Consider the following 11,054-nt stretch of genomic DNA (forward strand, 5'->3'; position numbering starts at 1 on the left):
CTACTGTAATTGTCAAAATTGTCAAAATTGTCAAAATTGTCAAAATTGTCAAAATTGTCAAAATTGTCATAATTGTCAGAATTGTCAAAATTGTCAAAATTGTCAAAATTGTCAAAATTGTCACAATTGTCAAAATTGTCAAAATTGTCAAAATTGTCAAAATTGTCAAAATTGTCAAAATTGTCAAAATTGTCAAAATTGTCAAAATTGTCAAAATTGTCAAAATTGTCAAAATTGTCAAAATTGTCAAAATTGTCAAAATTGTCAAAATTGTCAAAATTGTCAAAATTGTCAAAATTGTCAAAATTGTCAAAATTGTCAAAATTGTCAAAATTGTCAAAATTGTCAAAATTGTCAAAATTGTCAAAATTGTCAAAATTGTCAAAATTGTCAAAATTGTCAAAATTGTCAAAATTGTCAAAATTGTCAAAATTGTCAAAATTGTCAAAATTGTCAAAATTGTCAAAATTGTCAAAATTGTCAAAATTGTCAAAATTGTCAAAATTGTCAAAATTGTCAAAATTGTCAAAATTGTCAAAATTGTCAAAATTGTCAAAATTGTCAAAATTGTCAAAATTGTCAAAATTGTCAAAATTGTCAAAATTGTCAAAATTGTCAAAATTGTCAAAATTATCAAAATTGTCAAAATTGTCAAAATTGTCAAAATTTTCTAGATTGTCAAAATTGTCAAAATTGTCAAAATTGTCAAAATTGTCAAAATTGTCAAAATTGTCAAAATTGTCAAAATTGTCAAAATTGTCAAAATTTCAAAATTGTCAAAATTGTCAAAATTGTCAAAATTGTCAAAATTGTCAAAATTGTCAAAATTGTCAAAATTGTCAAAATTGTCAAAATTGTCAAAATTGTCAAAATTGTCAAAATTGTCAAAATTGTCAAAATTGTCAAAATTGTCAAAATTGTCAAAATTGTCAAAATTGTCCAAATTGTCAAAATTGTCAAAATTGTCAAAATTGTCAAAATTGTCAAAATTGTCAAAATTGTCAAAATTGTCAAAATTGTCAAAATTGTCAAAATTGTCAAAATTGTCAAAATTGTCAAAATTGTCAAAATTGTCAAAATTGTCAAAATTGTCAAAATTGTCAAAATTGTCAAAATTGTCAAAATTGTCAAAATTGTCAAAATTGTCAAAATTGTCAAAATTGTCAAAATTGTCAAAATTGTCAAAACTGTCAAAATTGTCAAAATTGTCAAAATTGTCAAAATTGTCAAAATTGTCAAAATTGTCAAAATTGTCAAAATTGTCAAAATTGTCAAAATTGTCAAAATTGTCAAAATTGTCAAAATTGTCAAAATTGTCAAAATTGTCAAAATTGTCAAAATTGTCAAAATTATCAAAATTGTCAAAATTTTAAAAATTGTCAAAATTGTCAAAATTGTCAAAATTGTCAAAATTGTCAAAATTGTCAAAATTGTCAAAATTGTCAAAATTGTCAAAATTGTCAAAATTGTCAAAATTGTCAAAATTGTCAAAATTGTCAAAATTGTCAAAATTGTCAAAATTGTCAAAATTGTCAAAATTGTCAAAATTGTCAAAATTGTCAAAATTGTCAAAATTGTCAAAATTGTCAAAATTTTCAAAATTGTCAAAATTGTCAAAATTGTCAAAATTATCAAAATTGTCAAAATTGTCAAAATTGTCAAAATTGTCAAAATTATCAAAATTGTCAAAATTGTCAAAATTGTCAAAATTGTCAAAATTGTCAAAATTGTCAAAATTGTCAAAATTGTCAAAATTGTCAAAATTGTCAAAATTGTCAAAATTGTCAAAATTGTCAAAATTGTCAAAATTGTCAAAATTGTCAAAATTGTCAAAATTGTCAAAATTGTCAAAATTGTCAAAATTGTCAAAATTGTCAAAATTGTCAAAATTGTCAAAATTGTCAAAATTGTCAAAATTGTCAAAATTGTCAAAATTGTCAAAATTGTCAAAATTGTCAAAATTGTCAAAATTGTCAAAATTGTCAAAATTGTCAAAATTGTCAAAATTGTCAAAATTGTCAAAATTGTCAAAATTGTCAAAATTATCAAAATTGTCAAAATTTTAAAAATTGTCAAAATTGTCAAAATTGTCAAAATTGTCAAAATTGTCAAAATTGTCAAAATTGTCAAAATTGTCAAAATTGTCAAAATTGTCAAAATTGTCAAAATTGTCAAAACTGTCAAAATTGTCAAAATTGTCAAAATTGTCAAAATTGTCAAAATTGTCAAAATTGTCAAAATTGTCAAAATTGCCAAAATTATCAAAATTGTCAAAATTGTCAAAATTGTCAAAATTGTCAAAATTGTCAAAATTGTCAAAATTGTCAAAATTGTCAAAATTGTCAAAATTGTCAAAATTGTCAAAATTGTCAAAATTGTCAAAATTGTCAAAATTGTCAAAATTGTCAAAATTGTCAAAATTGTCAAAATTGTCAAAATTGTCAAAATTGTCAAAATTGTCAAAATTGTCAAAATTGTCAAAATTGTCAAAATTGTCAAAATTGTCAAAATTGTCAAAATTGTCAAAATTGTCAAAATTGTCAAAATTGTCAAAATTGTCAAAATTGTCAAAATTGTCAAAATTGTCAAAATTGTCAAAATTGTCGAAATTGTCAAAATTGTCAAAATTGTCAAAATTGTCAAAATTGTCAAAATTGTCAAAATTGTCAAAATTGTCAAAATTGTCAAAATTGTCAAAATTGTCAAAATTGTAAAAATTGTCAAAATTGTAAAAATTGTAAAAATTGTCAAAATTGTCAAAATTGTCAAAATTGTCAAAGTTGTCATAATTGTCAAAATTGTCAAAATTGTCAAAATTGTCAAAATTGTCAAAATTGTCATAATTGTCAGAATTGTCAAAATTGTCAAAATTGTCAAAATTGTCAAAATTGTCAAAATTGTCACAATTGTCAAAATTGTCAAGATTGTCAAAATTGTCAAAATTGTCAAAATTGTCAAAATTGTCAAAATTGTCAAAATTGTCAAAATTGTCAAAATTGTCAAAATTGTCAAAATTGTCAAAATTGTCAAAATTGTCAAAATTGTCAAAATTGTCAAAATTGTCAAAATTGTCAAAATTGTCAAAATTGTCAAAATTGTCAAAATTGTCAAAATTGTCAAAATTGTCAAAATTGTCAAAATTGTCAAAATTGTCAAAATTGTCAAAATTGTCAAAATTGTCAAAATTGTCAAAATTGTCAAAATTGTCAAAATTGTCAAAATTGTCAAAATTGTCAAAATTGTCAAAATTGTCAAAATTGTCAAAATTGTCAAAATTGTCAAAATTGTCAAAATTGTCAAAATTGTCAAAATTGTCAAAATTGTCAAAATTGTCAAAATTGTCAAAATTGTCAAAATTGTCAAAATTGTCAAAATTGTCAAAATTGTCAAAATTGTCAAAATTGTCAAAATTGTCAAAATTGTCAAAATTGTCAAAATTGTCAAAATTGTCAAAATTGTCAAAATTGTCAAAATTGTCAAAATTGTCAAAATTGTCAAAATTGTCAAAATTGTCAAAATTGTCAAAATTGTCAAAATTGTCAAAATTGTCAAAATTGTCAAAATTGTCAAAATTTTCAAAATTTTCAAAATTGTCAAAATTGTCAAAATTGTCAAAATTGTCAAAATTGTCAAAATTGTCAAAATTGTCAAAATTGTCAAAATTATCAAAATTGTCAAAATTGTCAAAATTGTCAAAATTGTCAAAATTTTCTAGATTGTCAAAATTGTCAAAATTGTCAAAATTGTCAAAATTGTCAAAATTGTCAAAATTGTCAAAATTGTCAAAATTTTCAAAATTGTCAAAATTGTCAAAATTGTCAAAATTGTCAAAATTGTCAAAATTGTCAAAATTGTCAAAATTGTCAAAATTGTCAAAATTGTCAAAATTGTCAAAATTGTCAAAATTGTCAAAATTGTCAAAATTGTCAAAATTGTCAAAATTGTCAAAATTGTCAAAATTGTCAAAATTGTCAAAATTGTCAAAATTGTCAAAATTGTCAAAATTGTCAAAATTGTCAAAATTGTCAAAATTGTCAAAATTGTCAAAATTGTCAAAATTGTCAAAATTGTCAAAATTGTCAAAATTGTCAAAATTGTCAAAATTGTCAAAATTGTCAAAATTGTCAAAATTGTCAAAATTGTCAAAATTGTCAAAATTGTCAAAATTGTCAAAATTGTCAAAATTGTCAAAATTGTCAAAATTGTCAAAATTGTCAAAATTGTCAAAATTGTCAAAATTGTCAAAATTGTCAAAATTGTCAAAATTGTCAAAATTGTCAAAATTGTCAAAATTGTCAAAATTGTCAAAATTGTCAAAATTGTCAAAATTGTCAAAATTGTCAAAATTGTCAAAATTGTCAAAATTGTCAAAATTGTCAAAATTGTCAAAATTGTCAAAATTGTCAAAATTGTCAAAATTATCAAAATTTTAAAAATTGTCAAAATTGTCAAAATTGTCAAAATTGTCAAAATTGTCAAAATTGTCAAAATTGTCAAAATTGTCAAAATTGTCAAAATTGTCAAAATTGTCAAAATTGTCAAAATTGTCAAAATTGTCAAAATTGTCAAAACTGTCAAAATTGTCAAAATTGTCAGAATTGTCAAAATTGTCAAAATTGTCAAAATTGTCAAAATTGTCAAAATTGCCAAAATTGTCAAAATTGTCAAAATTGTCAAAATTGTCAAAATTGTCAAAATTGTCAAAATTGTCAAAATTGTCAAAATTGTCAAAATTGTCAAAATTGTCAAAATTGTCAAAATTGTCAAAATTGTCAAAATTGTCAAAATTGTCAAAATTGTCAAAATTGTCAAAATTGTCAAAATTGTCAAAATTGTCAAAATTGTCAAAATTGTCAAAATTGTCAAAATTGTCAAAATTGTCAAAATTGTCAAAATTGTCAAAATTGTCAAAATTGTCAAAATTGTCAAAATTGTCAAAATTGTCAAAATTGTCAAAATTGTCAAAATTGTCAAAATTGTCAAAATTGTCAAAATTGTCAAAATTGTCAAAATTGTCAAAATTGTCAAAATTGTCAAAATTGTCAAAATTGTCAAAATTGTCAAAATTGTCAAAATTGTCAAAATTGTAAAAATTGTCAAAATTGTAAAAATTGTCAAAATTGTCAAAATTGTCAAAATTGTCAAAATTGTCAAAATTGTCAAAATTGTCAAAATTGTCATAATTGTCAAAATTGTCAAAATTGTCAAAATTGTCAAAATTGTCATAATTGTCAGAATTGTCAAAATTGTCAAAATTGTCAAAATTGTCAAAATTGTCACAATTGTCAAAATTGTCAAAATTGTCAAAATTGTCAAAATTGTCAAAATTGTCAAAATTGTCAAAATTGTCAAAATTGTCAAAATTGTCAAAATTGTCAAAATTGTCAAAATTGTCAAAATTGTCAAAATTGTCAAAATTGTCAAAATTGTCAAAATTGTCAAAATTGTCAAAATTGTCAAAATTGTCAAAATTGTCAAAATTGTCAAAATTGTCAAAATTGTCAAAATTGTCAAAATTGTCAAAATTGTCAAAATTGTCAAAATTGTCAAAATTGTCAAAATTGTCAAAATTGTCAAAATTGTCAAAATTGTCAAAATTGTCAAAATTGTCAAAATTGTCAAAATTGTCAAAATTGTCAAAATTGTCAAAATTGTCAAAATTGTCAAAATTATCAAAATTATCAAAATTGTCAAAATTGTCAAAATTTTCAAAATTGTCAAAATTGTCAAAATTGTCAAAATTGTCAAAATTGTCAAAATTGTCAAAATTGTCAAAATTGTCAAAATTGTCAAAATTGTCAAAATTGTCAAAATTGTCAAAATTGTCAAAATTGTCAAAATTGTCAAAATTGTCAAAATTGTCAAAATTGTCAAAATTGTCAAAATTGTCAAAATTGTCAAAATTGTCAAAATTGTCAAAATTGTCAAAATTGTCAGAATTGTCAAAATTGTCAAAATTGTCAAAATTGTCAAAATTGTCAAAATTGTCAAAATTGTCAAAATTGTCAAAATTGTCAAAATTGTCAAAATTGTCAAAATTGTCAAAATTGTCAAAATTGTCAAAATTGTCAAAATTGTCAAAATTGTCAAAATTGTCAAAATTGTCAAAATTGTCAAAATTGTCAAAATTGTCAAAATTGTCAAAATTGTCAAAATTGTCAAAATTGTCAAAATTGTCAAAATTGTCAAAATTGTCAAAATTGTCAAAATTGTCAAAATTGTCAAAATTGTCAAAATTGTCAAAATTGTCAAAATTGTCAAAATTGTCAAAATTGTCAAAATTTTCAAAATTGTCAAAATTGTCAAAATTGTCAAAATTGTCAAAATTGTCAAAATTGTCAAAATTGTCAAAATTATCAAAATTGTCAAAATTGTCAAAATTGTCAAAATTTTCTAGATTGTCAAAATTGTCAAAATTGTCAAAATTGTCAAAATTGTCAAAATTGTCAAAATTGTCAAAATTGTCAAAATTTTCAAAATTGTCAAAATTGTCAAAATTGTCAAAATTGTCAAAATTGTCAAAATTGTCAAAATTGTCAAAATTGTCAAAATTGTCAAAATTGTCAAAATTGTCAAAATTGTCAAAATTGTCAAAATTGTCAAAATTGTCAAAATTGTCAAAATTGTCAAAATTGTCAAAATTGTCAAAATTGTCAAAATTGTCAAAATTGTCAAAATTGTCAAAATTGTCAAAATTGTCAAAATTGTCAAAATTGTCAAAATTGTCAAAATTGTCAAAATTGTCAAAATTGTCAAAATTGTCAAAATTGTCAAAATTGTCAAAATTGTCAAAATTGTCAAAATTGTCAAAATTGTCAAAATTGTCAAAATTGTCAAAATTGTCAAAATTGTCAAAATTGTCAAAATTGTCAAAATTGTCAAAATTGTCAAAATTGTCAAAATTGTCAAAATTGTCAAAATTGTCAAAATTGTCAAAATTGTCAAAATTGTCAAAATTGTCAAAATTGTCAAAATTGTCAAAATTGTCAAAATTGTCAAAATTGTCAAAATTGTCAAAATTGTCAAAATTGTCAAAATTGTCAAAATTGTCAAAATTGTCAAAATTGTCAAAATTGTCAAAATTGTCAAAATTGTCAAAATTGTCAAAATTGTCAAAATTGTCAAAATTGTCAAAATTGTCAAAATTGTCAAAATTGTCAAAATTGTCAAAATTGTCAAAATTGTCAAAATTGTCAAAATTGTCAAAATTGTCAAAATTGTCAAAATTGTCAAAATTGTCAAAATTGTCAAAATTGTCAAAATTGTCAAAATTGTCAAAATTGTCAAAATTGTCAAAATTGTCAAAATTGTCAAAATTGTCAAAATTGTCAAAATTGTCAAAATTGTCAAAATTGTTGAAATTGTTAAAATTGTCAAAATCGTCAAAATTGTCAAAATTGTCAAAATTGTCAAAATTGTCAAAATTGTCAAAATTGTCAAAATTGTCAAAATTGTCAAAATTGACAAAATTGTCAAAATTGTCAAAATTGTCAAAATTGTCAAAATTGTCAAAATTGTCAAAATTGTCAAAATTGTCAAAATTGTCAAAATTGTCAAAATTGTCAAAATTGTCAAAATTGTCAAAATTGTCAAAATTGTCAAAATTGTCAAAATTGTCAAAATTGTCAAAATTGTCAAAATTGTCAAAATTGTCAAAATTGTCAAAATTGTCAAAATTGTCAAAATTGTCAAAATTGTCAAAATTGTCAAAATTGTCAAAATTGTCAAAATTGTCAAAATTGTCAAAATTGTCAAAATTGTCAAAATTGTCAAAATTGTCAAAATTGCCAAATTGTCAAAATTGTCAAAATTGTCAAAATTGTCAAAATTGTCAAAATTGTCAAAATTGTCAAAATTGTCAAAATTGTCAAAATTGTCAAAATTGTCAAAATTGTCAAAATTGTCAAAATTGTCAAAATTGTCAAAATTGTCAAAATTGTCAAAATTGTCAAAATTGTCAAAATTGTCAAAATTGTCAAAATTGTCAAAATTGTCAAAATTGTCAAAATTGTCAAAATTGTCAAAATTGTCAAAATTGTCAAAATTGTCAAAATTGTCAAAATTGTCAAAATTGTCAAAATTGTCAAAATTGTCAAAATTGTCAAAATTGTCAAAATTGTCAAAATTGTCAAAATTGTCAAAATTGTCAAAATTGTCAAAATTGTCAAAATTGTCAAAATTGTCAAAATTGTCAAAATTGTCAAAATTGTCAAAATTGTCAAAATTGTCAAAATTGTCAAAATTGTCAAAATTGTCAAAATTGTCAAAATTGTCAAAATTGTCAAAATTGTCAAAATTGTCAAAATTGTCAAAATTTTCAAAATTGTCGAAATTGTCAAAATTGTCAAAATTGTCAAAATTGTCAAAATGGTCAAAACTGACAAAATTGTCAAAATTGTCAAAATTGTCAAAATTGTCAAAATTGTCAAAATTGTCAAAATTGTCAAAATTGTCAAAATTGTCAAAATTGTCAAAATTGTCAAAATTGTCAAAATTGTCAAAATTGTCAAAATTGTCAAAATTGTCAAAATTGTCAAAATTGTCAAAATTGTCAAAATTTTCAAAATTGTCAAAATTGTCAAAATTGTCAAAATTGTCAAAATTGTCAAAATTGTCAAAATTGTCAAAATTGTCAAAATTGTCAAAATTGTCAAAATTGTCAAAATTGTCAAAATTGTCAAAATTGTCAAAATTGTCAAAATTGTCAAAATTGTCAAAATTGTCAAAATTGTCAAAATTGTCAAAATTGTCAAAATTATCAAAATTGTCAAAATTGTCAAAATTGTCAAAATTGTCAAAATTGTCAAAATTGTCAAAATTGTCGAAATTGTCAAAATTGTCAAAATTGTCAAAGTTGTCAAAATTGTCAAAATTGTCAAAATTGTCAAAATTGTCAAAATTGTCAAAATTGTCAAAATTGTCAAAATTGTCAAAATTGTCAAAATTGTCAAAATTGTCAAAATTGTCAAAATTGTCAAAATTGTCAAAATTGTCAAAATTGTCAAAATTGTCAAAATTGTCAAAATTGTCAAAATTGTCAAAATTGTCAAAATTGTCAAAATTGTCAAAATTGTCGAAATTGTCAAAATTGTCAAAATTGTCAAAGTTGTCAAAATTGTCAAAATTGTCAAAATTGTCAAAATTGTCAAAATTGTCAAAATTGTCAAAATTGTCAAAATTGTCAAAATTGTCAAAATTGTCAAAATTGTCAAAATTGTCAAAATTGTCAAAATTGTCAAAATTGTCAAAATTGTCAAAATTGTCAAAATTGTCAAAATTGTCAAAATTGTCAAAATTGTCAAAATTGTCAAAATTGTCAAAATTGTCAAAATTGTCAAAATTGTCAAAATTGTCAAAATTGTCAAAATTGTCAAAATTGTCAAAATTGTCAAAATTGTCAAAATTGTCAAAATTGTCAAAATTGTCAAAATTGTCAAAATTATCAAAATTGTCGAAATTGTCAAAATTGTCAAAATTGTCAAAGTTGTCAAAATTGTCAAAATTGTCAAAATTGTCAAAATTGTCAAAATTGTCAAAATTGTCAAAATTGTCAAAATTGTCAAAATTGTCAAAATTGTCAAAATTGTCAAAATTGTCAAAATTGTCAAAATTGTCAAAATTGTCAAAATTGTCAAAATTGTCAAAATTGTCAAAATTGTCAAAATTGTCAAAATTGTCAAAATTGTCAAAATTGTCAAAATTGTCAAAATTGTCAAAATTGTCAAAATTGTCAAAATTATCAACATTGGCCAAATTGTCAAAATTGTCAAAATTGTCAAAATTGTCAAAATTGTCAAAATTGTCAAAATTGTCAAAATTGTCAAAGTTGTCAAAATTGTCAAAATTGTCAAAATTGTCAAAATTGTCAAAATTGTCAAAATTGTCAAAATTGTCAAAATTGTCAAAATTGTCAAAATTGTCAAAATTGTCAAAATTGTCAAAATTGTCAAAATTGTCAAAATTATCAAAATTGTCAAAATTGTCAAAATTGTCAAAATTGTCAAAATTGTCAAAATTGTCAAAATTGTCAAAATTGTCGAAATTGTCAAAATTGTCAAAATTGTCAAAGTTGTCAAAATTGTCAAAATTGTCAAAATTGTCAAAATTGTCAAAATTGTCAAAATTGTCAAAATTGTCAAAATTGTCAAAATTGTCAAAATTGTCAAAATTGTCAAAATTGTCAAAATTGTCAAAATTGTCAAAATTGTCAAAATTGTCAAAATTGTCAAAATTGTCAAAATTGTCAAAATTGTCAAAATTGTCAAAATTTTCAAAATTGTCGAAATTGTCAAAATTGTCAAAATTGTCAAAATTGTCAAAATGGTCAAAACTGACAAAATTGTCAAAATTGTCAAAATTGTCAAAATTGTCAAAATTGTCAAAATTGTCAAAATTGTCAAAATTGTCAAAATTGTCAAAATTGTCAAAATTGTCAAAATTGTCAAAATTGTCAAAATTGTCAAAATTGTCAAAATTGTCAAAATTGTCAAAATTGTCAAAATTGTCAAAATTGTCAAAATTGTCAAAATTGTCAAAATTGTCAAAATTGTCAAAATTGTCAAAATTGTCAAAATTGTCAAAATTGTCAAAATTGTCAAAATTGTCAAAATTGTCAAAATTGTCAAAATTGTCAAAATTGTCAAAATTGTCAAAATTGTCAAAATTGTCAAAATTGTCAAAATTATCAAAATTGTCAAAATTGTCAAAATTGTCAAAATTGTCAAAATTGTCAAAATTGTCAAAATTGTCAAAATTGTCAAAATTGTCGAAATTGTCAAAATTGTCAAAATTGTCAAAGTTGTCAAAATTGTCAAAATTGTCAAAATTGTCAAAATTGTCAAAATTGTCAAAATTGTCAAAATTGTCAAAATTGTCAAAATTGTCAAAATTGTCAAAATTGTCAAAATTGTCAAAATTGTCAAAATTGTCAAAATTGTCAAAATTGTCAAAATTGTCAAAATTGTCAAAATTGTCAAAATTGTCAAAATTGTCAAAATTGTCAAAATTGTCAAAATTGTCAAAATTGTCAAAATTGTCAAAATTGTCAAAATTGT

This window comes from Uranotaenia lowii, unplaced genomic scaffold, assembly GCF_029784155.1.
Source record: "Uranotaenia lowii strain MFRU-FL unplaced genomic scaffold, ASM2978415v1 HiC_scaffold_72, whole genome shotgun sequence".
NCBI lineage: Eukaryota > Metazoa > Arthropoda > Insecta > Diptera > Culicidae > Uranotaenia > Uranotaenia lowii.